Below are 27829 nucleotides of genomic sequence, written 5' to 3'. Positions count from 1 at the left end.
TAAGGTTAACAGCAGACCTCTCAGCAGAAACTCTATTAGCCAGAAGAGATTGGGGCCAATATTCTACACTGTTTAAAAAAATTTTTTTGAGCCAGAATTTAATATCCAGGCAAACTAAGCTTCATAGGTGAAGGAGAAATAATGTCCTTTCCAGACAAGTAAATACTGAGGGATTTTGTGACCACCAGGCCTGCCCTGCATGAACTCCTGAAAGAAGAACTAAATATGAAAAGGAAAAGCTGGTGTCAGCCATTCCAAAAACACACCAAAATATAAAGACCAATGACATTATGAAGAAACTGCATTGACTAGGGTACAAAATAACTAAACAGTATCATGATGACAGGATCAAATTCACACATAACAATAAAAACCTTAAATGTAAATGGGCTAAATGTCCCAATTAAAAGACACAGACTGGCAAATTGGATAGAGTCAAGACCCATTGGCATGCTGTATTCAGGAATTCCATCTTATGGGCAAAGACACACATAGGCTCAAAATAAAAGGATGGAGGAAAATTTACCAAGCAAATGGAAAGAAAAAGAAAAAAAAGCAAGGGTTGCCATCCTAGTCTCTTACAAAGCAAACTTCAACCCAACAAAGATCAAAAAACAAGGGCATAACATAATGGTAATGGGAACAATTCAAGTAGAAGAGCCAACTATTCTGAATGTATATGACCCAATACAGGAGCACCCAGATTCATAAAGCAAGTTATTAGAGACTTATGAAGAGACGTAGACTCCCACACAATAATATTGGAAGACTTTAACACCCCACTGTCAGTATTAGATGGATCAGCAAGATAGAAAATTAACAAGGATATTCAAGACTTGAACTCAGCTCTAGATTAAGTGAACCTAGTAGATGTCTACAGAATTCTCTATGTCAAACCAACAGAGTATACTTCTTTTCAGTGCCACATGGTACTTATTCAAAAATTGACCACATAATTGGAAGTAAAACACTCCTCAGCAAATTTGAAGGAACCAAATTATAACAAACAGTTTCTCAGAAAACAGAGCAATCAAATTAGAACTCAGGATTAAGAAACTCACTCAAAACTACAAAATTTCATGGAAATTGAACAATCTGATCCTGAATGACTCCTGGATAAATAATGAAATTGAGGAAGAAATCAAGAAGTTATTTGAAACCAATAAGAAACAATATACCAGAATTTCTGGGACACAGATAAAGCAGTGTTAAGAGGAAAATTTATAGCACTAAATGCCCACATCAGAAAGCTAGCAGAATCTCAAATGGACACGTTAACATCACAGTAAAAAGAGCTAGAGAGGCATGAGCAAACTAATCTAATAACTAGCGAAAGACAAGAAATAACTAAGATCAGAGAAGAATCAAAGGAGAAAGAGATTTTAAAAATCCTCCTAAAAAATTAATGTATCCAGAAGCTTTTTTAAAATTAACAAAATAGGTAGACTACTAGCTAGACTAATAAAGAAGAAGACATAGAAGAATCAAATAGACACAGTAAAAAATGATGACGGGATATCACCAAGACCCCAGAGAAATACAGACTACCATCAGAGAATACTACAAACACCTCTATGCAAATAAACTAGAAAATATAGAAGAAATTGATACATTTCTAGACACATGCACCCTATCAAGACTAAACCAGGAAGAAGTTGAGTCCCTGAATAAATCAATAACAAGCTATAAAAATTGAGGCAGTAATGAATAGCCTACCAACCAAATAAAGCCCAGGACCAGATGGGTTGACAGGTGACTTCTACCAGAAATACAAAGAGGGGCTGCTACTATTCCTTCCGAAACAGTATCAAACAATTGAAAAGGACAGATTTCTCCCTAATTTATTTTATAAAGCTAGCATCATCCTGATATCAAAACCAGGAAGAGACACAACAAAAAAAGAAAACTTTAGGCCAATATCACTGATGATCATTGATGTGAAAATCCTCAATAAAATATTGGCAAACCAAATCCAGCAACACATCAATAAACTTGTTTAACATAATCAAGTCAGCTTCATCCCAGGGATGCAAGACTGGTTCAACATATGCAAATCAATAAACATAATCCATCACAAAAACAAAACCAAAGACAAAAGCCACATGATTATCTCAATATAGGTAGAAAACGTGTGTGATAAAATTCAACATCCCTTCATTTAAAAAACTCTCAGTAAACTAGGTATTGATGGAACATTTCTCAAAAATAATAAGAGCTATTTATAAGAAACCCACAGCCAATCCCTTATGGAATGGGCAAAATCTGGAAGCATTCCCTTTGTAAACTTATTTAAGACAAGGATGAACGAACTCCCTCACCAGGCCTATTTAACATAGTATTGAAAGTTCTGGTCGGGGCAATCAGAAAGAAATAAATGGTATTAAAACAGGAAGAGAGGAAGTCAGCCTGTCTCTGTTTGCAGGTGACATAATTTTCTATTTATAAAACCCCATTATCTCAGCCCCAAAACTTCTTGAACTAATAAGCAATTTCAGGAGTCTCAGGATACGTAATCAATGTGCAAAAATCACATGCATTCCTTTCAACCAACAATAGGCAAGCAGAGAACCAAATCATGAATGAACTCCCATTCACAATTGCTACAAAAAGAGCAAAATACCTACAAATACAGGTAACGAAGAGGACATAAAGGACCTTTTCAAGGAGAACTACAAACCACTGCTCAAGGAAATAAGAGAGGACACAAACAAATGGAAAAACATTCAATCATCATGGATAGGAAAAACCAATATTGTGAAAATGGCCATGCTACCCAAAGTAATTTATAGTTTTGACAGTATTTCCATCAAACTACCATTGACATTTTTTATAGAATTAGAAAAAAATATATTTTAAATTTCATGTGAAACCTAGGAATACCCTATACAGACAAGACAATCCTAAGCAAAAAGAACAAAGCTGGAAGCATCATGCTTCAATTATACTACAAGGCTACAACAACCAAAATAGCATGGTGCTGATACCAAAACAGATATACCGAACAATGGAGCAGACTAGAGACCTCGGAAATAAAACCGCATGTCTATAACCATTTGATCCTCAACAAACTTGAAAAAAAAACAAGCAATAGGGAGAGGATCTTTTCAATAAATGGTGCTGGGAAAACTGGCTAGCCATATGCAGAAAACTGAAACTGGACCCCTTTCTTATACCTTACACAAAAATTAACTCAATATGGATGAAAGATTTAATGGTAAAACACAAAACCATAAAAACTCTAGAAAAAAACCTAAGCAATACCATGTAGTACATAGGCATGGGTAAAGACTATTATCAGAGTAAACAGGCAAGCTACAAAATGGGAGAATATTTTTGCAATCTACCCATCTGACAAATGTCTAATATCCAGAATTTACAAGAAATGTAAACATATTAACAAGAAAAATACAAACAACCCCATCAAAAAGTGGGCAAAGGATATGAACAGACACTTGTCAAAAGAAGATATTTATGTGGACAACAAACATGAAAAGAAGCTCAACATCACTGATCATCTGAGAAATACAAATCAAAACCACAATGAGATACCACCTCACACCAGTCAGAATGGCAATTACTCAAATGTCAGGAAAATATAGATGCTGGTGAGGCTGCGGATAATTAGGAATTATTTTATACTGTATTAATTAGTTCAACCATTGTGGAAGACCATATGGCTATTCCTCAAGGATCTAAAGCCAGGAATATCATTTGACCTAGCAATCCTGTTACTGGGAATATGCCCAAAGGAATAGAAATCATTCTACTATAAAGACACATGCATTGCAGTCTACCAACCTGACAAAGGGGTAATAACCAGAATCTACAAAGAACTTAAACAAATTTACAAGAAAAAACAAACAACCCCCTTAAAAAAGTAGGTGAAGGATATGAACAGACACTTTTCAAAAGAAGACATTTATGCAGCCAACAAACATAAAAAAAAGCTCATCATCGCTGGTCATTATTTAAAAAATCAGGAGACAACAGATGCTGGAGAGTATGTGAGAAATAAGAACACTTTTACACTGTTGGTGGTAGTGTAAATTAGTTCAACCATTGTGGAGGACAGTATGGTGATTCCTCAAGGATCTAGAAATAGAAATAACATTTGACCCAGCAATCTCATTAGTGGGTATATACCCAAAGGATTATAAAACATTCTATTATAAAGACACATACACATGTATGTTTACTGGAACACTGTTTACAATAGCAAAGACTTGGAACCAACCCAAATGCCCATCAAACATAGACTGGATAAGGAAAATGTGACACATATACACCATGAACTACTACGTCGCCATTAAAAAAGAAGGTGTTCATGTCCTTTGCAGGGACATGGATGAAGCTAGAAACCATCATTCTCAGCAAACTGACACAAGAACAGAAAACCAAACACCACATGTTCTCATTCATAAGTGGGTGTTGCGCAATGAGAACACATGAACACAGGGAGGGGAACATCACACACTCGGGCCTGTTGTGGGGTGGGGAGCTAGGGAAGGGATAGAAGGGGGTCAGGGGATTAGGAAGAAATAACATTAGGAGAAATACCTATGTAGATGACTGGGGACGGATGCAGCAAACCACCCAGACAGGTGAATAACTATGTAACAAACCTGCAGGAGCTGCACAAGTACTCCAGAACTTAAAGTATAATAAATAAATAAATAAGACATATGCATATGTAAGTTTATTACAGCACTATTTACAATTTTAAAGATGGAATCAAACAAAATGCCCATCAGTGATAGACTGCATAAAGAAAATATGGTACATATACACCATGGAATACTCCTATGCAGCCACAAAAAGGAATGAGATCATGTCCTTTGCAGGGACATGGATAAAGCTGGAAGCCACTGTTCTCAGCACAGTTCCTAACACAGGAACAGAAAACCAAACACTGCATGTTCTCACTCATAAGTGGGAGCTGAACATTGAGATGGAAACAGAGAGGGGAACAACACATACCAGGGCCCGTTGGAGGGTGGAGACCTAGGAGCAGGAGCTTAGAGGATAGGTCAATAGGTGCAGCAAACCGCCATGGCACACATATACCTATTTAATAAACCTGCACATTCTGTACATATAAAGCTTAAAACTATTTGGAACAAATTTTATTTACACTACAGCATTATTATAAAATCTTCATACAGGTATTAGCTAATATACAAAATATTTTGAGTAACATTAACCACGAAACAATGGTAAACATATTCACCAAGACTTTAAAATAGTATGCCTTATTAATTCCCAGCCATAAACATGAAAATACAAAAATAATGGCAGACATAAGGAAACTGTTTCTTTCACAGCAGTATTCCACTACTTAGAATTGTTTAACATGAGCTAAATGGAGAAGGAAGCCATTAAAAAAGTGGGGGGAAAAAGCAATACAAAATAAAGATGTGATACCTGAAATTAAATGTCATGATTGAAGGCATTAAAATGTATTTAAGAAACCTAGGAATAACTTCTAATTCAGCTTAGTACACGTAGATGGGTGTGCACAATTCCTAGTAAATATTCCATGTGTCTCCTCTCTAGAATATCTTTCAATTTAACCTTTTAATACAAGTATATCAAAATCAGAGACACATGGTAATCTATCTTGGTTGGTAACCTAATCATAAAAATGTTTTATAATGGTTATCACATTAAAAACATACTAAAAGCCTGTACTACCATCTCTAAGAAGCTATGTCTTTTGGTCATGAAAAATTTATTGAGCATCATAAAATGTCAGCACAGATAGGTGGAGAGAGATGGCTGAATAGAGGCCTCCACTGATAATCCTCCCCTCAAGAACACCGAATTGAACAACTTTCCACATTAACAAGAACCTTCATAAGAACAAAAATTCAGGTAAACAATCAAAGTACCTGGTATTAAGTTCATATTACTGAAAAGGGCACTGAAGAGAATAAGAAAGATAGCCTTGAATTGTTTCTGTCACCCTTCTCCCAGCCCTCAACAGTGGCCTCCAGGAATGGAAAGGTAATATGCTTTTTTGGGGAAGGAAGGTGCAGTTTCTGTGGAACTCTGCGTTGGAACTCAGTGTCTCTCTGTCCCAGTGGAAAGCTACATGAGGCCATAGTCAGCTGGTGCCCGTGGAGAGAGTATTTAGACCAGCCCTAGCCACAGGTAATTTCCCATCCGAGTTGTCAGAACTGGAGTTATGGAAAGCCTGTCCACCATGGACTAAATTTGTCTTTGGTCCTAAACAAACATGAAAGGCACTCTAGGCCACATGGACTGCAATTCCCAGCAAGTTTTGTTGCTGGGCTGGACTCAGAGCCAGTGGATTTGGGAAGCACACAACGCAGTGGGACACCAGCAGGGGCAGAGAAGGGTGTTCTTGCACCACCTCTCTGCCAAACAAAGACACTGTAACTTGCTGCTCTGCGGCAGACTCTTTTGCTCTGCTTTAGGAGAGGGAAGTGAAAAGTAAAGAATTTGTCTTGCAACTCGGATACCAGCTCCGCCACAGCTGAATAGGGCACCAAGGAGAGTCCTGAGGCCCCATCCCAGGACCTAGATCCCAGATAACATTTCTAGACACACCCAGGACAAGAAAGGAACCTACTGCCTTGAAGAGAAGGGCCCAGTCCTGGCAGAATTCATCATCTGCTGACTAAAGAGCCCTTGAGTCCAGAAAAAATCAGCAATAATACCCAGACAGTACTTGTCATGGGCCTTGGGTGAGACTCCAAGGTACACTGGCTTCAAATATCATCCAGCAAATTCTCAGCTGTCATGGCTGTGGGGAGAGACTCCTTATGCTTAAGAAAAGCAGATGGAAGAGTAAGGGGACATTGTCTTGCCGCTTAGGTATCAGCTTGGCTATAGTGGATAGAGCACCAAGTGTACCCTAGACCCTGATACCAGCCCTTGCCTTTTAGACAGCACATTTTGGAATGCCTTTGGCTGAAAGGGAGACCACTTTCCTGATGGAAAAGTATCAAGACTAGCAGCATTCATCACAAGGTGACTTAAGAGTCCTTGAACCTTGAATAAACATAGTTGTTAATCAGACATTACTCTCCATAGGCCTGAAAAAGTGGTGATCACAAAGAGTGACAGGACAGGACAGGACAGGACAGGACAGGACAGGACAGGACAGGAGAGATTGGGGAGGACTGTCTTGTGGCTTAAGTAGCAGCTAGCTATATAGTAGAATAGAGCACCAGGTAGATTTCCAAGGTTTCTGACTCTAGGTGTGGACTCCCAGATGGCATCTCTGGACCCACCTAGAATCTGGAGAAACTTGCCAACCTCAAGTGAAGAATACAAGCCTGGCTGGCTTTGCCACCTGTAGAACCCTAGGGCCTTGAGCAAAAATAGGCAATAGCCAGGTACTGGTTTTTGCCACTCTTAACAGAAAAAAAAAAAAAAAAAATCCTAAAGTTTATATGGAAGCTCCAAGGATGCAGAAGCCAAATGCATCCTCAGCAAAAGAACAAAACTAGAGGAATCAAATGACCTGACTTCGGTACTATAATACAGAGCTATAGTACCAATCAGCTTGGTATAGGCATAAAATCAGACAAATAGAGCAATGGAACAGAATGGAAAACATAGAAATAAATGTACACATCTGCACTGAACTAATTTTTGTCAAATGAGCCAAGAACACACATTGGAGAAAAGACCAGTTTCCTCAAGGAATGGTGCTGGGAAAACTGAAAATCCTTACGCAGAAGAATAAAACTAGACCCATATGTCTTGCCATACACAGATTAAATCAAAATGGATTAAGGCCCTAAATATTAAGACTTCAAACTATGAAATGACTAAAATAAAACCTTGAGGAAACTGTTTAGGACATCAGACTGGGCAAAGACTTCTTGAGGAATACCATCAAAATACAGACAATCAAAGCAAAAATGGACAAATTGGATCATGTTAAGTTAAAAATATTTTGCATAGCAAATAAAACAGTCAATAAAGTGAAGAGAAAATCCACAAAATCGGAGAGAATATTTGCAAACTATTCACCTGACAATGGATTGATAACCAGAATATATAAGGAAATAAAAAAACTCTATAGGAAACAATTCTAGTAATCCAATTAAAAAATGGCAAAAGAGCTGAATAGACATTTCTTGAAAGAAGACATAAAAATGCTGAAGAATGCTATGAAAATGTACTCAACATCACTGATCATCAGAAAAATGCAAATAAAGTCTACAAGATATCATCTTACTCCAATTGCAAAAGACAGGAAATTATCAATGCTGGTGAGGATATGGAGAAAAGACAACTGTTATATACTCTTGGTAGGAATGTGAATTGGTGCAACCAATGAAGAACAGTTTGAAAGTTCCTCACAACTAAAAATAAAACTACCATGTAATCCAGCAGTCACAGCTGGGTATTTACCCCCAAAAAGACATCTGTACTGCCATGTGTATTGAACCACTATTCAGAATAGCTAAGATTGGAAACAACCTAACTGTACATCAACAGATAAATGTATAAACAAAATGTGATACATAAATACAATGGAATACTATTCAGCCATTAAAAACTAGCGAGACCCTGTTATTTGCAACAACATGAATGGTTCAAACTGGAGGCCATTATATTGAGTGCAATATGCCAGGCACAGAAAGATGAACTTTGCACATTATCACTTATTTATGGGAGTTAAAAATTAAATCAACTGAAGTCACAACAATAGAGCATAAATAAATGGCTACCAGATATAGGGAAGGATAGTACTGTAAAGAAAGAGTAGATTATCAATGAGTATAAAAATGTAATTAAATAGAATGGGTGACTACAGTCAAAACAAATTTATTATACATTTAAGAATAAGTAAAAGAGTATAATTGGATTGTTTTAGCACAAAGAAACGTTACATTCTTGAGGTAATAGATACCCTATTTACCCTGACGCAACTATTATACCTATATTAAAATATCTCATGTAGCCCATCAATATACGTACTTTCTATGTATGCATAAACATTAAAAATATAAACTAAATAAACTAAAGGTAAATCATTCCAAGGTAAAATAAATGAATAATACATGGCCTTTGCCCTTGAGGATCTCACAGGCTACAGAAAATATGCTAACATAAACTAATCACAGCAACCTGATATGATAAATGTTATTAAAATAACATATGTAGAATCTTAGGACATAAACCATTTCTTAGATATAAAAGCCTAAAATATAAGGTAAATGATTGATGACAGATTGATAAAGTTGATACTGCCTTTAAAATCATATGTATATTAACAGACAACCTTTAACAAAGAAATGATAGTCAATGACTTGGAGAAATACTTGCAAGGCATAGAAAATATTAACATTGGACCATATTTAAAAATATTCCACAAGGTTGAGCGCAGTGGCTCACACCTATAAACCCAGCTCTTTGGAAGGCCGAGGCGGGTGGATCAGGAGGGCAAAAAATCGAGACCATCCCGGTCAACATGGTGAAACCCTATCTCTACTAAAAATACAAAAATTAGCTGGGCATGGTGGCGCGCACCTGTAGTCCCAGCTACTCAGGAGGCTGAGGCAGGAGAATTGCTTGAACCCAGGAGGCAGAGGTTTCAGTGAGCCAAGATCGCGCCATTGCACTCCAGTCTGGATAACAAGAGCAAAACTCTGGTTCCAAAAAAAATATTCCGCAAACACTGAGATAGAAAAATACCCCAGAAAAAATAAAATAAAATAAAAAACTGAAAAGGCAATTTACAAAAGAAAAAACACAAAATGACTAAGAACATATAAAAAGGTGTTTAATCATACATTGATAAGAGGACAATGAAAGCACAATAAAATACCATGTTACATTCATTGCATTTGACAAAATAAAACATTTATTAATAGAAAGTGATTATGAACATGTGAAGCCATGGGAACTTTTATGCATTGCTAATTGAGTAAAATCCGTGTAACACTTGGAAAAACAATTTGGCAATATCTATCAATTAATGTAAAGATATGCATGTTCTAAATCCTAGCAATTTCACTCCATGGTATATAACCTTCAGAAAATATCTCAATATAATAGTCAAGCAGCATTTTATGTAACAGCAAAAATTACAAATACAAAAAAATGTCTATTATTGGGATAATGATTAAATTGTCTACTGTATTATAAAATTAAAATTATTAAAGGGATTAATGCACATAAAATGCTTAATTTTTCTACCACAGATATTACAATAAAGGCAGTCACTCAAATAAAATTAGCTGTAAACTAGGTGCCTATCTTTATTGTAATCTGTAGTGACACAGTTCCACTGATATTCTGTTCAGACTTCAGAAAAATTACTCCTTTACTGTTTTCAGCTGGGGAGATGAAAAGCCGCTATCCTTGACTGCAGGGTCTGTAGAATGAGCTTCCCCTAAACTTAAATAGAGAACTTTTACAGGCTAGCTATTACAAAACGAGTCCCTGGATATGATGGTTTCTGCATTTATTAAGCATTTATTTTGAGTTTGGGTCCATCATTTGATTTACCTTTTTCCATGTGTTATTAACAAACTTTGTATTTTAGAATACTTTTATTGCCTAGAATATTTTAAATAAAATTTTAAACATATAAAATTGAACTTTTACAAAAATGTTATAAAGAGGGTACAGAGTTTCCAATACCTTTTGCCCAGTTTCTTCTAATGCTATCATGTTACATTACCATAGCACAGTTGTTAAAACTAAGAAATGATTAACTGAACTTCAGACTTGACTTTATTTGGATTTCATTAGTTTTTCTGTTAATGGCTATTTCTCTTCAGCATTTCATCTAAGACATTGTACTACATTATGTTGCTATGTCTCATCTGGTCTATGACAATTTCTCAGCTTTGCCTTATTTTTCATAAGCTTGGAAGTTTTGAAGAAGCATGCAATAGTTGTCCTGTTATGTCTGGCTGTTCCACTTACATAATGTTTTCAAGGTTCATTCACATTATAGATATATCAAAACTACATTTCTTTTTATAGCAGAATCTTAGTCTATTGTATTTGCCAAATTAAAGAAAAGATTAAATTCAACTTTCTGCCAATTTTGATACACATATATAAAAACATTAAAAATATAAATATTTTAAAATTAGTGAAAACATAATCATAGAAATTAGTGATTACCAAAGTAGAAAATATTACTAGGATGTATTAACGAATGTGATTTATGCTTGTAGTAATTTCCTTCATCTCTATAGCCTTTCCCTCTTCTAATTTATCATCGTTTCAAGAACAGAATGTCACCCAAGGAAAGCAGAAAAAAATGGTTCTGAGTTTATAATTCATATGCTTCCTTAATGTTGTATGTTCTGCAGTTTTGAATTATACTCTGTGTAGGAGTCAGAGCATAAATTATATTCCATAATGAAAAATACAATGGATTATCAAGAATGTATGGTAGGGCAACCCCACAGTTTTACCTTTTCTTAAAACTATGGTGGACATTCCCCTTTGCCTGTCCAGACATTGTTCACCTTCTCTGCTCAAAAGATAGAACAGTATGTTGACTTTATCAGTGATCTCATCTGTCCTCTGATAGAATATCAAAGTAAGAAAGGAGAGTAGGTTAGTGTATTAATCAGGTCTCATGCTGCTAATAGAGATACCTAAAACAGGGTAATTTATAAAGAAAAGAGGTATAATTGACTCACAGTTTTACATGTTTACCTTCCTCACATTCTCAATTCATTGGAAGGGTCTGAACAATCTAGTCTTATTATGGAAAACCTATTTTTTCTTACTGGTAACTGGCTTACAAAAATTCAGCCTAAGAAAATTTAATCAATTACATCTGAGGACAAAATTGACAGAGTCTCTCTGGAAAGGGGGCTTCTTACTAGGAAAATATTTCTTACTGTGAATACACAGCCTGAGCAAGACAGCCTTTCTTGCTCACATGTATGAGTGGGGAATCATTGCCCAAATTGTTGTTGCAGCTAAAAGAGAATCCAGTCTCAAGATGTAGCAACATGGTTGGTGTAGAGCAAAACAAGAAAGACCACTTGGTAATTTTGACAAAATTCTGTCCTTGGATCAATTACCTACCTGCCTTTCCTTTAGGACTCTGATTCTGAATACTGGTGTGTGTGTGTGTGTGTGTGTGTGTGTGTGTGTGTGTATGTGTGTGTGTCTCCAATATGAAATTTAATTTGCTTCATGTTTTAGTTCATTAATAACAAAATCAACCTCAAATAAAAAAGTAATACTTGGAGGTTAGTTTTCTAAACAAACAAAATGATGGAGGGTTTGGAGAAGGAAAAAAATGTAGAAAGAAAAGAAAAATACGACAAGTGATCTGGGACCAAAGGAACCTATGACTGAAGCAAAAGTTAAAATTATGGGAGGAAGTTTAAAATGTCAGGAAAAAAAAAAGTTCTACTCCAATTGTTTGCTCAGTGAGGGAATCCTTAGAAATAATATTACATTTATAAGTTAAATATACATAAGTTTTAATAACTATATAGATTTTCTGAAAAAGAGTTCAGTGAGAAAAGTGAGAAACAGAATATCTAGAATAATAACAGTTATGAAAATTTTAAGTAAAATATGCATAAACATATATAAACAAAAACATCTATAAAATGTTATGAGGCAACACAATTCACATTAGTGTATGTTCATTTAGTGAGAGAGAAAACTGGGACTGGAGAAGAATAATTCAGGAAAAATGAAAATGAGATTGGTTTACATTAATTAATATTGATGATATACTTAAGAAGCATGATTATCAAAATTCTTCATACCTAAACTATGAAACAAAAATGTATATGTGTTTGTGTGTGTGTGCTATCTGTATGTATAACTATTATACATACAAAGACATATTAAACATAATAGTAAGAAAAATTCACAACCTATATTCACAACCTATACTGTAAGATAAAGTAGGCAATCAGAACAGATAACTATGCATGTATAAATATAATATATAGAACAAAAATTATATAATTAATAAGTCAGATTAATTTTTTTTTCAAATTCAGTAGTAGACACAAGCAAAATGATCCTACTATTAGAAACAAATGAAATCCAAAATGTTTAAATATCAGGGAGGTCTAGGCATTGATTGGGAAAATTCCAGTTACTTTAGAAATCTTGTAAGAGCAGACAAAATCAGAGGATCTTGCTAATTCTCCATCTCTCCTGCACCATAACTACAAAAATAATTGAATTGCAATATTTTTATGATAAATCAGGATAGGAATTATAACACAAGCACATCCTGACACTGAAATATTTTCAGCATATATCTACTACAAACTGTTTCATTCTTTTTGTTTTATGGGTTATAGAAAAAAAAAGTAAGGATTTTTAAACCATATTTCATGGGCCTAAAATATGGAATAATCAAATTTCTGCAAATAATTTTATGACAGATCATTTCATTAGTGGTATGTTAATATTCTGAAATTTCTTAGTGATTTTTAAATTTTTTATTTAATTATCATTTTTTTAGATGGAGTCTTGTTCTGTCGCCCAGGCTGGATGTGCAGTGGCAAGATATAGGGTTACTGCAACATCCACCTCCTGGGTTCAAGCAATTCTCCTGCCTCAGCCTCCCAAGTAGCTGGGACTACAGCCACTCATGCCCAGCTAATTTTTGTATTTTTAATAGAGATGGGGTTTCACTATGTTGGCCAGGATAATATCTATCTCTTGACTTCATGATCTGCCCACCTTGGCCTCCCAAAGTGCTGGTATTACAGGCATGAGCCACTGCATCCAGCCTCTGTGATATTTTAAAAGTTACTAGGTTCCGTGACATTTCCATCATGTTAGTCTTATTATACTTCTTTTAACAGTGGTAAATTATTTATGTGGCTTTCTTCAAACTAGAATGCTCTCAATTTTTTCTGTAGACATTTATGCAAAGGAGGTGTGCATATTTCTCTACCATAATATACTCCTATAAAGAGTCATTTTGAAATAATTTTTGCATATTAAAAACAGCAAATAAAATATTTAATAGAACAGATCTAATTGGTTTAGAGTCATATATGTGTAGATTATATTTCTGTAGAAAATGTGACAATACTTTTGCTTTCAGAGAAACTATTATTCTCTCTTAATTTAACAAGACATCAAACATGCATTAAATCCTATGTCTTTTAAAGATATAAAACTATGATGGACATTGCATTTGGGCCTAGTAATCTAAAGAAAGGAAACATGTGGAATGGTGGTTATGAATGAGATTACATTTTGAGGGAGCAACAAAAACATAAATTGAATAATTATAATTGGAGTTACATACATTTTATATTAAAGGCAGATATGAAATGCTAAGAGAATATATAGTAGGTAGCAGTTAATAGTTAATAAATAATCTATATATTTTCACATTCTTTCATAGGTTTAATTTCCTGCCAAGTTTAATTCTTTCTTAAAGTTTCCAAAAATAAAATCAAATTATTTTCAGAGTTCAGGCAGTTTCAATGACAACAATAGTCAATAGGCCATAAAGTAATTTTTAAATACTAAGTTATTATTCCATTAAAAACATAACTTAAAGTATGTATGAAAGTGGGTTTATATTATGGAATATATAATTTTAATAATATATGTGGTAATGATCTTTAGTATTTTCAGAAGAAAGAGGAAAGAAGAAAAGATGAATTTTAAGTTTTATCATGGTATTACTATTACAACTTAGAACAAACACCTCTGCAAAGCGAAACAAGCAAAACTGTGCTCCAACCACATTTGCCATTTTAAGTGTATTTTTGAACTTTAGTGTCTTTGCTTAAAATATTTATGCTTCCCTCTCTTGTAACCACATCATGTATTGAGGTTTTACTCATTTGTAAACTAACCATCTTATAAATCTTGTCAGAATGCACGTCAGAATTAATTTCTCCTTTATAGAATTTATGAATCTCTTTCAATATATATATTAATATACATCACTATTATTCATTAAAATGTTCAGTGTATTTATTTGTGCATGGATCTTTCCATATTCATCTTTGTAGTACTCAATGGCCAACATGAGTCATAAACTCTCACTATATATGGTTTTGGCTGGTCTTGAAAACGCATTTTGTCTACGGTAAGAGATAATGATGAGTGATTGTGATTGGGTTTCAGATGAATTATAAAATTATTTAAAAGTATAAATCAAATTAAATCAACCTTTGATAGCATGGCAATTTTTAAAATAGCATGGGTTTAAGTCCTTAAAGACTTGCATTACAATCCTGGCTCACTAACTTGGTAGTTCTGTGAATATAGATCAAGTTTATTGCCCTTGAACTACAGTGTCCTCCATATTTGGATACTATTACATAACATTTACAGTTGGTCTGACAATTAGAAATTATTTTGTGAACAGTTGGATTGGCATCTATCATGTAGTAGATGCTAAAATATGTAGCTAATAACAGGAGAAGTAGCACTAGTCAACATCATCTATCAATCATCAAAGGAATGGCCAAAATAAAGAACCATAAGTCTATCATACTGGAATTAAGAAAATCATTAATTCTGTTATGACATATATAAGTATATAGCATTTGCATTTTTATACTTATGAATTTAACTTAGGTGCCTCAATGATCTCATGTTAATATTTATCAAATCCTAGATGCTCCAAGCCTAGAATATGCTACAAATAATAGATAAGTATAGTTACACCATATGCTTTCTTTACTTTTTAAGTTAAGAAAACTTTACTTTAAATATGTAATTATAGATGATATAAAATATATGCTATTAATTTACAAAATAAGCTTATTTCTTTTTACTTAATTAACAAAGCTAAAATAGTTTAGAAGCATGACAGTGTTGCTTTGTAGAATGTGAAATACAACTGTAAGTAAAAAGTCGCAAATAGTAAATATAAGAGTATATGTGTATAACTATTTGAATTGCATATTATTTGTTGAAAGTATTGCATGTGTTCATGGGAAGTTTGTGTGTGTGAGAGAGAAGGGAAGAAAACAAGGAAAGAAGAAGAGAGAGAATAAATGATAGTATGTATTCATTAAAAGTAAATTTTTAAAAATGAAGTAAAACTTTTTAAAGTGGTAGAGAACGCATCAAAAGTACAGCACTAGTAAATAGCATGCAATATTAATGCAAAACTAGTGTTGTCTTGCTCTGAGATTTATATTTTGGTCAAATTTTATTAAATGTTCCCATAGTAATATTTAACAAAATGTAGAGTATAATTTCATTAATAAAAGAACTACTTTGATTTTCAAAACTCATTTCTAAAACAGTCACTTCCTAAGAATGGTTTTGTGTTGTCAGAGTGGAGTTAGCATTCATGCTTTTGCATTCAATTCCTCAGAAGCATAAATCTTTTCAAATGCAAGGGGAATTCTAAAAATAGTAACTGGCCAGTAAAATCAGACTTCGCGCATGTTACCAGTTATTTATACACCATTTTCTCAACGGAGCACCCCACTGCCATAATGACCTGAATGCATGCAGTGCTCAGCTGCTGAGGCAAAGCTTACAAGCTGATTTTATTGCTCTAGACACATTGAACAACAGAAGAGCCCATCAGCACAGAAACATTAGGATGCTAGAAGTGTTTTCCAGTCATTTGCAATAGGAAATCACTCTACAGTATGAATATATATTAAACCTGTGTCTTTGTTTTCTTCAAAGAAGTCTGTAGTAAACAGTATCCTGTACTTTAGCAGCAGTGATAAATTTACTCTTTTAAACAAATTGCAAAGGACATGATTTAATATTTAAGTTAAATGATCACTACTCCCCACTAATGGTTTTATGTTTAACCTTTTTGTCTACCAAAATTCTGGGCATATTGAATTATCTTCTATTGACTGAGAATAATAACCTTCATATCCATGGATACATAATAGTACTTTTATTTTTTGGATTGGGTCCCAGACCTAGCATAGAGTATTCCTATTCTTATACCACAGTAATTGAATTCGTGTTGCCTCTGAGTCATTGAGTAAGACAGTTATTTATGTATAACTCACCTGTCCTTGAAAAATAAAATAGTTTTTACATACACACATAGACACAGACACACACACACACACACACACACACACACACACACATACCCCTATAATACATCCATTCCAGAAACCAAAGTAATAATAGAATAATTGTCTCTAGCTCATAGGTTTTAGTTTAAACCTTTTCTCTCCTTAGAAATTTCATCTATGGTAATTTATATTCACCATGGTTGACTTTATATTGTTACATCCTTATCCAATACAAAATACAACATATGTCGAATGCCATGCCATAATGGTTGGCTGAATTATTGTCATAAAATGTGTCATTACAAATACTTATTTTCATATATTATTTTGTGAAATATAAAACCTCTGATTGATATAAAAATCCTCTAAAACACTTATTTATTGTCATAGCCTATTGTAGAGAATGATGCTGTAATGACATTTGAGAGTTATTTTAAATAAAAAACCTATTGTGCTTAATTCTATGTATATGGTTTCAACAAGAATGAAAAGCTTTGGAATATTTGATGAAACAATCACAAAGCAAGAAAATCATGAACAATTTTTTAAATGTCATTAATATTTTTTTTATTCTGTGATGATACTAAGCACGTTTGTGTAATCCATGAAACTTATTATTGTTCATAGATATTTCTTTTTTTTTTTTTTTTTTTGAGACAGAGTTTCGCTCTTGGTACCCAGGCTGGAGTGGAATGGCGCGATCTCGGCTCACCACAGCCTCCGCCTCCTGAGTTCAGGCAATTCTCCTGCCTCAGCCTCCTGAGTAGCTGGGACTACAGGCACGCGCCACCATGCCCAGCTAATTTTTTGTATTTTTAGTAGAGACGGGGTTTCACCATGTTGACCAGGGTGGTCTCGATCTCTTGACCTCATGATCCACCCAGCCAGATAAAATTTTTAAAGAGAACATCTTTCTACTTTTTAGTATGTTCTCACTAACATTGTTGATAGGTTTTTGGAAACTGTGACTAAGCAAAAGAATGTACAGAAGGTTCCCAAACAATATTTTTTCTGCATGTTAGTTCATTCTCACACTTCTGTGAAGAACTGCCAAAGACTCAGTAATTAATAAATAAAAGAAGATTAACTGACTCCCCACATGACTGGGTAGGCCTCAGGAAACTTATACAAACATGGCAGAAGGGAAAGAAACACATCCTTCTTTATATGACAAAGAGAGAAGTACAGAGTTAAGAGGAAAAAAAACCCTTATAAAACCATCAGATCTTGTGAGAACTCACTCATACTCTAATCTCCTTCCATGGAGTTCTTCCCACAGGGTTCCTCCCAGGACACATAGGGATTAGGAGTATTACAATTTAAGATGAGATTTGGGGAGGGCATAGCCAAACCATGTCATCATGTACTGTTATTTTGTTATAACACTAATTTAAAATAGTTTTACTACACATTGTTTTGCTTAAAGTTCCATTTTCCAAGAACCTATCTAGGTTGTGAAGACTTATTTTATTAACTGCTGGGTATCCAATGAATATGACAGTTTCTTGTATACAGTAGATAATTTTTGACATATTTTGTAACTGATTTTCCAAAGTAATGTGTCCAAAGCTATGTATAGAAAAAGAAAAGAAAAAAAATGCCAGATTAAACAGTTTTTTGCTGTATTTGTGTATTTATTTCATCAATTAGATCTAGTAATCTAAAAACCCAATAAATATAACAATATTTCAAATTTTAATTTTCCTAAATCTGTACATGGCATCTCTGGGGAGATAGCAAGCATTCTCAGAGCTTATTTCTGTTATGCCTCATAGAAACTTATATAGAATTAGTGAAAACATATTCTATCTTAAGAATCAGTAAGTATGGTGCATAGTGTTTTAGAATTATTCTGAATTTTTGACCTATTTTCTATATAAGTAAGCATTAGGAAATGCGTACCTTAGGGAAAGACAGAAGAGAGAGTATGTGTTAACATAATACAAAATTAGAAAAACAATTTGTTTCAGTCTGGACGAAGTAAAATGTTTGCTTTTTAAATTTCCATCTATTATCTTTGATCAGTAAGCCTATCTTTATCTTTCCTTAATATTCTAATATTTTGCTGTGCAACATTTGCTTCATAAGAGAATTGAATTTTACTTAATTTATTAATATCATACCAAGGATATTTTGTTTTAAGATGTTTCCACCCTTAAGGTTGCCTAATGAATTGGAAAACTATACATTAAATATTCTCTGTTTATATGTAATCTAGAAATACAGGCTATGATGCTGAGATTCTAGATATTGAATAAACAAATTAAATAATAAAGTATTCTTATTTCTTGGAACTTTAATAGAATTACACTGACAGAAATCACTTAATATAATGTATAATTAAATAACATTTGTCTATATTATTTTAGGTAATAAAATTGTATCACATGGTGAGATGAAATTGATATAATTAGGGCATCAATGAGGAATGATAGGTAAGGTAAAGTATTGATGAAGAGTAAAGAAATGTGTCATACTGAAGGGTTAAAGGATAAAATTGATTATAAATTCCAAGGTGATATTCATTTTAACATTCATTTCAGAGCATGATGTGACCACATGTGACTGACAGTTAAATATATTCTCTACCTATAATTTCATATTATGTTGACCAGAACTTTTAGATCTTTCTACTTTAGAGTTCTTGGTTGATAAAGAAGAAAAGATCTTGAATGATTTATTAATACAGAAAATATCAGCTATTATTTGGTGTATTAACCTGTTCTCATACTTCTAATAAAAACACACTCTAGACTAGGTAATTTAGTTTAAAAAAAGAGGCTTAATTGACTCACAGTTCTGCAGGGCTGTGGAAGCCTCAGGAGACTTGCAATCATGGTGGAAGTAGAAGCAAACAGATCCTCCTTTAGGTGACAGCAGGAAGAAGACTGAGAGTGAAGAGGGGAAAGTTCATTATAAAACCATCATATCTTGTGAGAACTCACTCACTATCATGAGAAAAGCATGAAGGTAACCACTCCTATGATTGAATTACCTCCTACCGTGTTCTTCCCATGACACATAGGGATTTTGGTAACTATAATTCAGATAGAAATATGGCTGGCGACTCAGTCAACCATATCATTTCACCCCTGGACCCTCCAAAATCTTATGTCCTCACAATTCAAAACATAATCATGCCCTTCCAACAGTCCCCCAAAGTATTAACTCATTCCAGCATTAACTCAAAAGTCCAAGTTTAAAGTTTTACCTTCTAAGTCTCTAGGAAGTTCCAAACTTTCCCACAATTTCCTATCTTCTTCTGAGCCCTCCAAACTGTTTCAACTGCTGACCTTTACCTAGTTCTAAAGTTGCATTCACATTGTTGGTTATCTTTACAGCAGCGCCCACTCTCAGTACCAATTTACTGTATTAGTCTATTCTCGTGCTGCTGATAAAGATATATCTGAGACTGAGTAATTTATAAAGGAAAGAAGTATAATTCACTCACAACTCCATAGGGTTGGAGAGAACTCAGGAAACTTCCAATCATATGGAAGGGGAAGCAAACACATCCTTTTTTACATGGTTGCAAGAAGAGTGAAAGTGAAAGGTTGAGAAGAGAAAACCCATTTTAAAACCATCAAATCTCATTAGGACTCATTCACTATCATTATTTCCTCTGTAATTCAATTATTTCCCATGAGGTCCCCCCATGACACACGGGAATTATGAAAACTGCAATTCATGATGAGATCTGAGTGGGAATACAACCAAGCCATATCAGTTCAGGAAGTAGCAAAGTAGCTATAATCTAAAATGGCTTATTTTGATTATTTTTCCTAAATAAGTGAATTTATGTATCCAAAACCCGTAATGGCAAAACTCATTAATAAAACTATGTAATTTGTAGAAAATGTAAAAATTGAGATGTTCTCTATGGAAACCTTACTGTATGTTATTTGGCCATCAGTAATTTGTGAGTGACAGGCAATGGATATAGAATGGAATTATGCAAAATGTTAAACTAATCCAATTTAGAGAAGCTAGGAAAAAAAAGTACAAGAGTGGATGAGACAAATAAAAAACAAATGTAAGAATAGCAGATCTTTTGTTTCCATTGTTTTTGGTGTTATATTCACGAAGTCTTTGTCCATGCCTATGTCCTGAATGTTATTGCGTAGGTTTTCTTCTAGGATTTTTATAGACTTAGGTCTTATGTTTAAATTTTTAATCCATCTTGAGTTAATTTTTGTATAAGGTATAAGGAAGGGGTCCAGTTTGAGTTTTCTGCATGTGGCTAGCCAGTTTTCTCAACACCAGTTATTAAATAGGGAATCCTTTCCCCATTGCTTGTTTTTATCAGGTTTGTCAAAGATAAAATGGTTGTAGATGTATGGTGTTATTCCTGAGGCCTCTGTTCTGTTCCATTGGTCTATATATCATTTTTGTACCAGTATCATGCTGTTTTGATTACTGTAGCCTTGTAGTATAGTTTGAAGTCAGGTAACATGATGCCTCCAGCTTTGCTCTTTTTGCTTAGAATTTTCTTGGCTATATGGGCTCTTTTTTGGTTCCTTAAGAAATTTAAAGTAGTTTTTTTTCTTATTCTGTGGAGAAAGTCAATAGTAGCTTGATGGGTATAGCATTGAATCTGTAAATTATTTTGGGCATATGACCATTATTATGATATTGATTCTTCCTGTCCATGAGCATAGAATGTTTTTCCATTTCTTTGTGTCATCTCTTATTTCCTTGAACAGTGGTTTGTAGTTTTTAGAAAGGTTCTTTATGTCTCTTATAAGTTGACAGTGAGATATAATTAAACTAAAGAGCTTCAGGGCAGCAAAAGAAACTATCATCAGAGTGAACAGGCAACCTACAGAATGGGAGAAAATTTTTGCAATCTACCCATCTGACAAAGGGCTAATATCCACAATTTACAATGAACTTAAACACTTAAACAAATGTATAAGAAAAAGCAAACAACCCCATCAAAAAGTGGGCAAATGATATGAACAGATATTTCTCAAAAAAAGACATTTATGCAACCAACAAACATATGGAAAAAAAGTTCATCAACACTGGTCATTAGACAAATGGAAATCAAAACCACAATGAGATACCATCTCATGCCAGTTAGAAAGGCAATCATTAAAAAGTCAGGAAACAGATGCTGGAGAAGATGTGGAAAAATAGGTACAATTTTACACGTTTGAACACTGTTGGTAGGAATGTAAATTAGTTCAAGAATTGTGGAAGACAGTGTGGTAATTCCTCAAAGACCTAGAACCAGAAATACCATTCGATCTAGCAATCTTGTTACTGGGTATATACCCAAAGGTTTATAAATCGTTCTGCTATAAAGACTCATGCACACATATATTTATTGCTGCACTATTCACAATGCAAAGACTTGGAACCAACCCAAATGCCCATTAATGATACACTGGATAAAGAAAATGTGGCATATATACACCATGAAATACTATGCAGTAATAAAAAAGAATGAGTTCATGTCCTTTGCAAGGATATGGATGAAACTAACACAGGAACAAAAAATCAAACACGGTATGTTCTCATTCATAAGTGGAAACTGAACAATGAAATCACATGAACTCAGGGAGGGGAACATCACACACCATGGCCTGTTGGGGAGTGAAGGTGGGTTAAGGAAGGGATAGCATTAGGAGAAAAAATACCTAATGTAGGTGAAGGGTTGATGGGTGCAGCAAACCACCATGGCACATGTATACCTATGCAACAAACCTGCACTTTTGGCACATGTATTCCAGAACTTAAAGTATAATTTTAAAAATAGTAGATCTTAATTAAAAAATAAAATTAAGACAGAAATAATAAAGTTAAATATATATATTGTCTAAACAGCCAAATAAATTGCAGATTGTCAGATTGGACCAGAAAGTAAAATACAACTCTATGCTGCCTACTCACAACCAACTTGAATTATAAATACACAAACAGATTAAAAGTTAAACAATATAAAGTAATATACCACGTTTCTACTAATTGAAGAAGAAAAAACTGCATAGTGACTTTATTAGCATTTAACAATGACTTCAGTTAAAATAATTAGAATAGCAAAAGGATTACATCATATTGACAAAATATTCAATTTATCAAAACTCATAATAATTCTAATCATTCACATACCTAATTGTGGAGATTTAGAATATCTTATATTTTACTGTTTAGTTCATGTATTGTATTGACATTAAATTTTTATTTTTGATAACTACAAAATGGCTATAGAAAATGTTAACATTAGGTGGAGCAAGGTAAAGGTATATACCGTTACCTTGGAACTTAACATTGGCAATTTTTTTGATGTCCTTAAATTATTTTGAAATAATAAGTTTTACAATGCCTTCTTGATTTCTATAATACACTATACCTGGTAGTCTATTTCAAAAACAATCTACCTGGTATAATTTCAATAAGTAATGTTTTTCAGTATTGGTCAAACAAAAAGAAAAAAATCAGTAAGAATGTTGAAAGCTTAAACAATGCTATCAACCATATTCCTAACTGACATTATAGAATACTCTAAAAACACTAGCCTAAATAGTATTTTTAGAAAACATGATTATTTTTCAAGAGAGACTATATTCTAGATCACAGGAGATGTCTTAATATATATAAAATATTCAACTCACAAAGTATATGTTCTCTGACAAGCATAGAATTCAACTGGAACTCAATAACAGAAATGTGGGAAGTGCCCATATATTTGGAAACAAAAATAAAACACTTGTAATTAACTTTCTAAATAATACTTGGGCCAAAGGAAAATAAAATGAAAGGTTAGAGGAAATAACTGTCTCAAATCAGTATTTTCAGTTTTCCATTAAGAAAATTAAAAAAAAAAAAGAAGAAGAAATGAAGGTCAATGTTTAAGAAAGAGAGACTGTCTCAAGAAAAAAAAAAAGAAGAAGAAAAAAGGAAAAGCAAAAGTGTCCCAGATGAATTCAAAGAAGTATTACTTGATATTAAAAAGGACCTGGCTCATGAACTGGGAAAGAGGATTAATTTTTTTCTATTTGCTTTTTGTTGTTGTTTCTGTAATTTTTGTATTTTAGACCAATATTATCTTCCAGTGTGTAATGAGCAAATTGTGTTAGTGGACCATACCTTTATTGCAGCCATGTATTTCCAGGACTCTGTGAATATGTATATACACTTTCTAGTATTAAAACCAAATTTTTATGATTCCCACTAGTTTTTCCTTTCTTGTTACTAGGCAAAAGGAAAAGCTATTTTATAGATTTCCTGGACCTGAGTACATGATACAGATTTAAGGTAAAAAGCACTCAGTGAAGTCCAAAAGAATTTATAGATACAAATACATACAAAATAATTAAATCCCATACTACATTTCAGTCACATATCCTTCCTTATAAATCTTAGATGACAACCTAATACATGGAAATAATAAGTAGTAATTTTAATATCAGATAAACTCTGTTTATATTTTTGTGTCTGTGATTATATATATTAGATACCTATACATTTTCTTATATATTTTTGGATGCTATAGAGGATATGATGCCTACATAGGCTGTCCTAAAATATATTCACATTTTGAATATAATGTCATATTAAAAGTATAATCCTTGAAACATTGCATTGGCAAGAAATTGAATATTATAAAATATTGATTAGTAAGCTATAGCCCTCTCTAACATTTATGTGATAGTAAAGTATAATCTTATTTTTCTGGATTCTATTATTTAATTCATTCAAAAACATTTATTGACATTGTGTAAGATGAAAATATTGCCAGAAAACACTGATTGCGATGGTATAAAGAAAACCTTTAACTTCTTGCCCATGATAAAAAGTTGAATAACGCTAAAAGTTGTCATATGTAATCCATACCTATCAGAATAACATACACTCTATGTATAGAAGGAAAGGTAGAAATGCAGGGATGCACTTTTAACAAATATGTCTTTCACATTTAGTGTTTGCTTATTGATTTATATGTTTTTTTTAATTTTGGCACTTAATCATAATGTGAATCACAAGTACTTCAGTGCTTTGCCAAACACGTTGTCTAATTGTCTCTTTCAGTTATTTGTTGTTGCATAGTGAACTACATCAAATTTTAGTGAATTAAAATGAAGTAGTTTTAATCATGACTGCAATTTGGAAAGGCCTTGAATGGGAAAGCCGGTCTCTGCTGCCCCAGTGCAGTTGGAAGGGTCTTCCTTAGAATTAACTGATGTCTTGCTCACTCAAATGTTGGGGCTTGGATTAGGACACCTCAAATAGCCAGGCCTTATTGGGCATTTCTTTTTATCTCCATGGAGTCTCTTCCTGTGTCTCTCCAACATTGATTCTTTAAGGAAGCACATGTTTTTGTTTTGCTTTGTTTTGTTTTTTATATTTGCTCACATGTCCTTAGAGGAAAGTTGTATCAGCTCTTTTTTTTCCCCTAGAACATAGACATAATACAATTTCCCCTCTGTTGCATTCTACTCTGTTAACGATGGCAATTTCAAACACCATCAGAAATTCAAGGGAGGGAAAATGGACTCCAACTCTAGATAAAGACTCCTAAGCTTATGGAACACTATAAGCCTAAATATGGTCTTATGGCCATTTTTGGAAAACAAAATATACCAGAAATGGGTCAAAGGCTAGAAGCATTGACTAGAAAATTATTCCAAAGACTCACAGACATAAGGGTTTTGAGTTTCTCTTATTCCAAAGAACTTCAATGCATTCCCATTAAAATGTGGGATTATAGTATTTTAAGTCTGTTTGTCTCTCCAGATAAACTCTATATTTCTTTAAGATAGAAATTGTGACTCATTTTTTAACATGTGTGGGTGGCTGTGTATATACCCATGAACATAACCATATTATCTCTCACACATTAGGTATTCAGTAAATGCATCTTAAAATAAATGGACTATAATGGAACTACAGTGTTACAAACAGGGTCGATCTTATTTTGTCTCATATGAGGGCAAGAGTTAGTACATTGGTAGAGTTACTGTGCCATGCTGGGTCCTCTAGGAAGAAGAAGCATAAAACAAATTGAATGTGAATGCGATTTGGTACGGGTAATGCCCTGTAAAGTTAAAAGGAAGAAGGAACAGAATTTGGCAGGAAGAACTTTTACTTCAATGTAGATATGATAGTTGTGAAAAAAGAAAGGGGAGACACAGCAGTAATGAGCACCTCAAACAACAGCCATTTTACTTGCAGTATTCCTGCTGAGACTAGCCATTGTCTGGAAGCAGCCCAAAGAGAATATGACCTCAGTGCTGCAGTAGATCCTGAATCATGGAAGCTGGAGGCTATTGTCTGACTATAAGTCTCAGAGTAATTTCTCACTTGAAGGGAGGTCCAAGTAGCACACCTTAAATGTTTTTTTTTTTTAATTTTCAATTTTGGAGATTGAGTCTCTCTCTGTCACCCAGGATGGAGTGCAGTGGCGTGATATCAGCTCACTGCAACCTCCGCCTCCCAGGTTCAAGTCATTCACCTGCCTCAGCTTCCCTAGTAGCTGAAACTATATGAGTGGGCCACCACACCCAGGGTTTTGCCATGTCAGCCAGGCTGGTCCAAACTCCTGACTTCAGGTAATCCACCCACCTCGGCCTCCTAAAGTGCTGGGAGTACAGACTCAAGCGACCACACCTGGCCATGGCTGATTTCTTATATCCCTTGCACCAGTACCAATCTACTCCACATATTTTTGGTAAGCAGTTCCTGTAAGTTTACTGAGACCCTGTCTTCAGAAAAGAAACCTAAAAGCGGGAAGTTAGTTGGACAAATTATAGTCACTGCCTCTAATACAGGTGTCAGAACTGCATAAGGTAATCATCTTTTCCTTTCTCCATTACTCATTTTAAATACTCCATATCCTCAGAATTATCACATCTTTAGGTTTTTGTTGGTGGTGGTGGTTCGTTTTTTGTTTGTTTGTTTGTTTTGATAGTGTGACCCAAATTTGTATTCATGAGGGTCTAAGCCTTAGACATTCTTTCACTTCTCAAGGCTAGCTGCATTTGCCTGTTCACTGAAACAATTAGACAAGAGAGAATCAAGTTGTATACAGGCAAATTACTGGGATTCTATCCTGACCTTCATTGTGTGAAATTATCTGAATCCTGTGAATTTGGATAAAAATAGCAGCCTCCTCCTATGGAGCTTGCCAAAATGGTAATTTCTTACCCACTGATTCCTGGTTCCAAAGAGCTCAAAGTGCTTAAATATTTCAGGGCTTTCTCTTCTGTTCCATTGATCAATGTGTCTATTTGCATACCAGTACCATACTGTTTTAGTGACTATAGCCCTGTAGTATAATTTGAAGTCAGGTAACATGATTCCACTGGCTTTGTTCTGTTTTTTAAAGAATTCTTTGGCTATCCAGGCTCTTTTTTGGTGCCTCATAAACTTCAGGATTTTTTTCTAATTCTGTGAAGAATGGCATTGATATTTAGATTAGAATTGTGTTGTATCTGCATATAGTTTTGGGCTATTGGGTAATTTTATGAATATTGATTCTTTCAATCCATGGGAATGGGATATTTTTCCATTTGTTTGTGTCATCTAAGAATTATTTAATCAATATTCTGTTGTTCTTCTTATAAAGTTCTTTTGCTTACTTGGATAAATGTATTCTTAGGTACATACTTAGTTTGTGGCTATTATAAATGAGATTGAGTTCCAGAAATATTTCATTTCCCAACTTGACTGTTACTGGTGTATAGAAATTCTATTGATTTTTATGCATTGGTTTTGTATCCTTAAACTTGACTGAAGTCATGTCTAGGAGTCTTCTGGAGGAGTAGTTTCAGTTTTCTAAAGTTATTTCTTCAGTGATCAGAGATAATTCAACTTTCTCTTTTACAACTTGGAAGCCACATACTTAAAACTAACAGATCTTTGCC

General features: G+C 34.0%; 1 long non-coding RNA gene across 1 annotated transcript in view; it reads right to left on the bottom strand.

Moving 5' to 3' along the window:
- Positions 1–27829, bottom strand: part of LOC144579879 (uncharacterized) — a 487785-nt gene that overhangs the window by 278662 nt on the left and 181294 nt on the right. The window contains exon 4 of the long non-coding RNA XR_013528453.1: positions 19757–19849. This is a non-coding gene — a long non-coding RNA (uncharacterized LOC144579879). The remainder of the gene's footprint in view (positions 1–19756; positions 19850–27829) is intronic.

This window comes from Callithrix jacchus, chromosome 17, assembly GCF_049354715.1.
Source record: "Callithrix jacchus isolate 240 chromosome 17, calJac240_pri, whole genome shotgun sequence".
NCBI lineage: Eukaryota > Metazoa > Chordata > Mammalia > Primates > Cebidae > Callithrix > Callithrix jacchus.
Note: the sequence above shows the minus strand (reverse complement) of the source record. Positions and strands in the feature narration are given on the sequence as shown.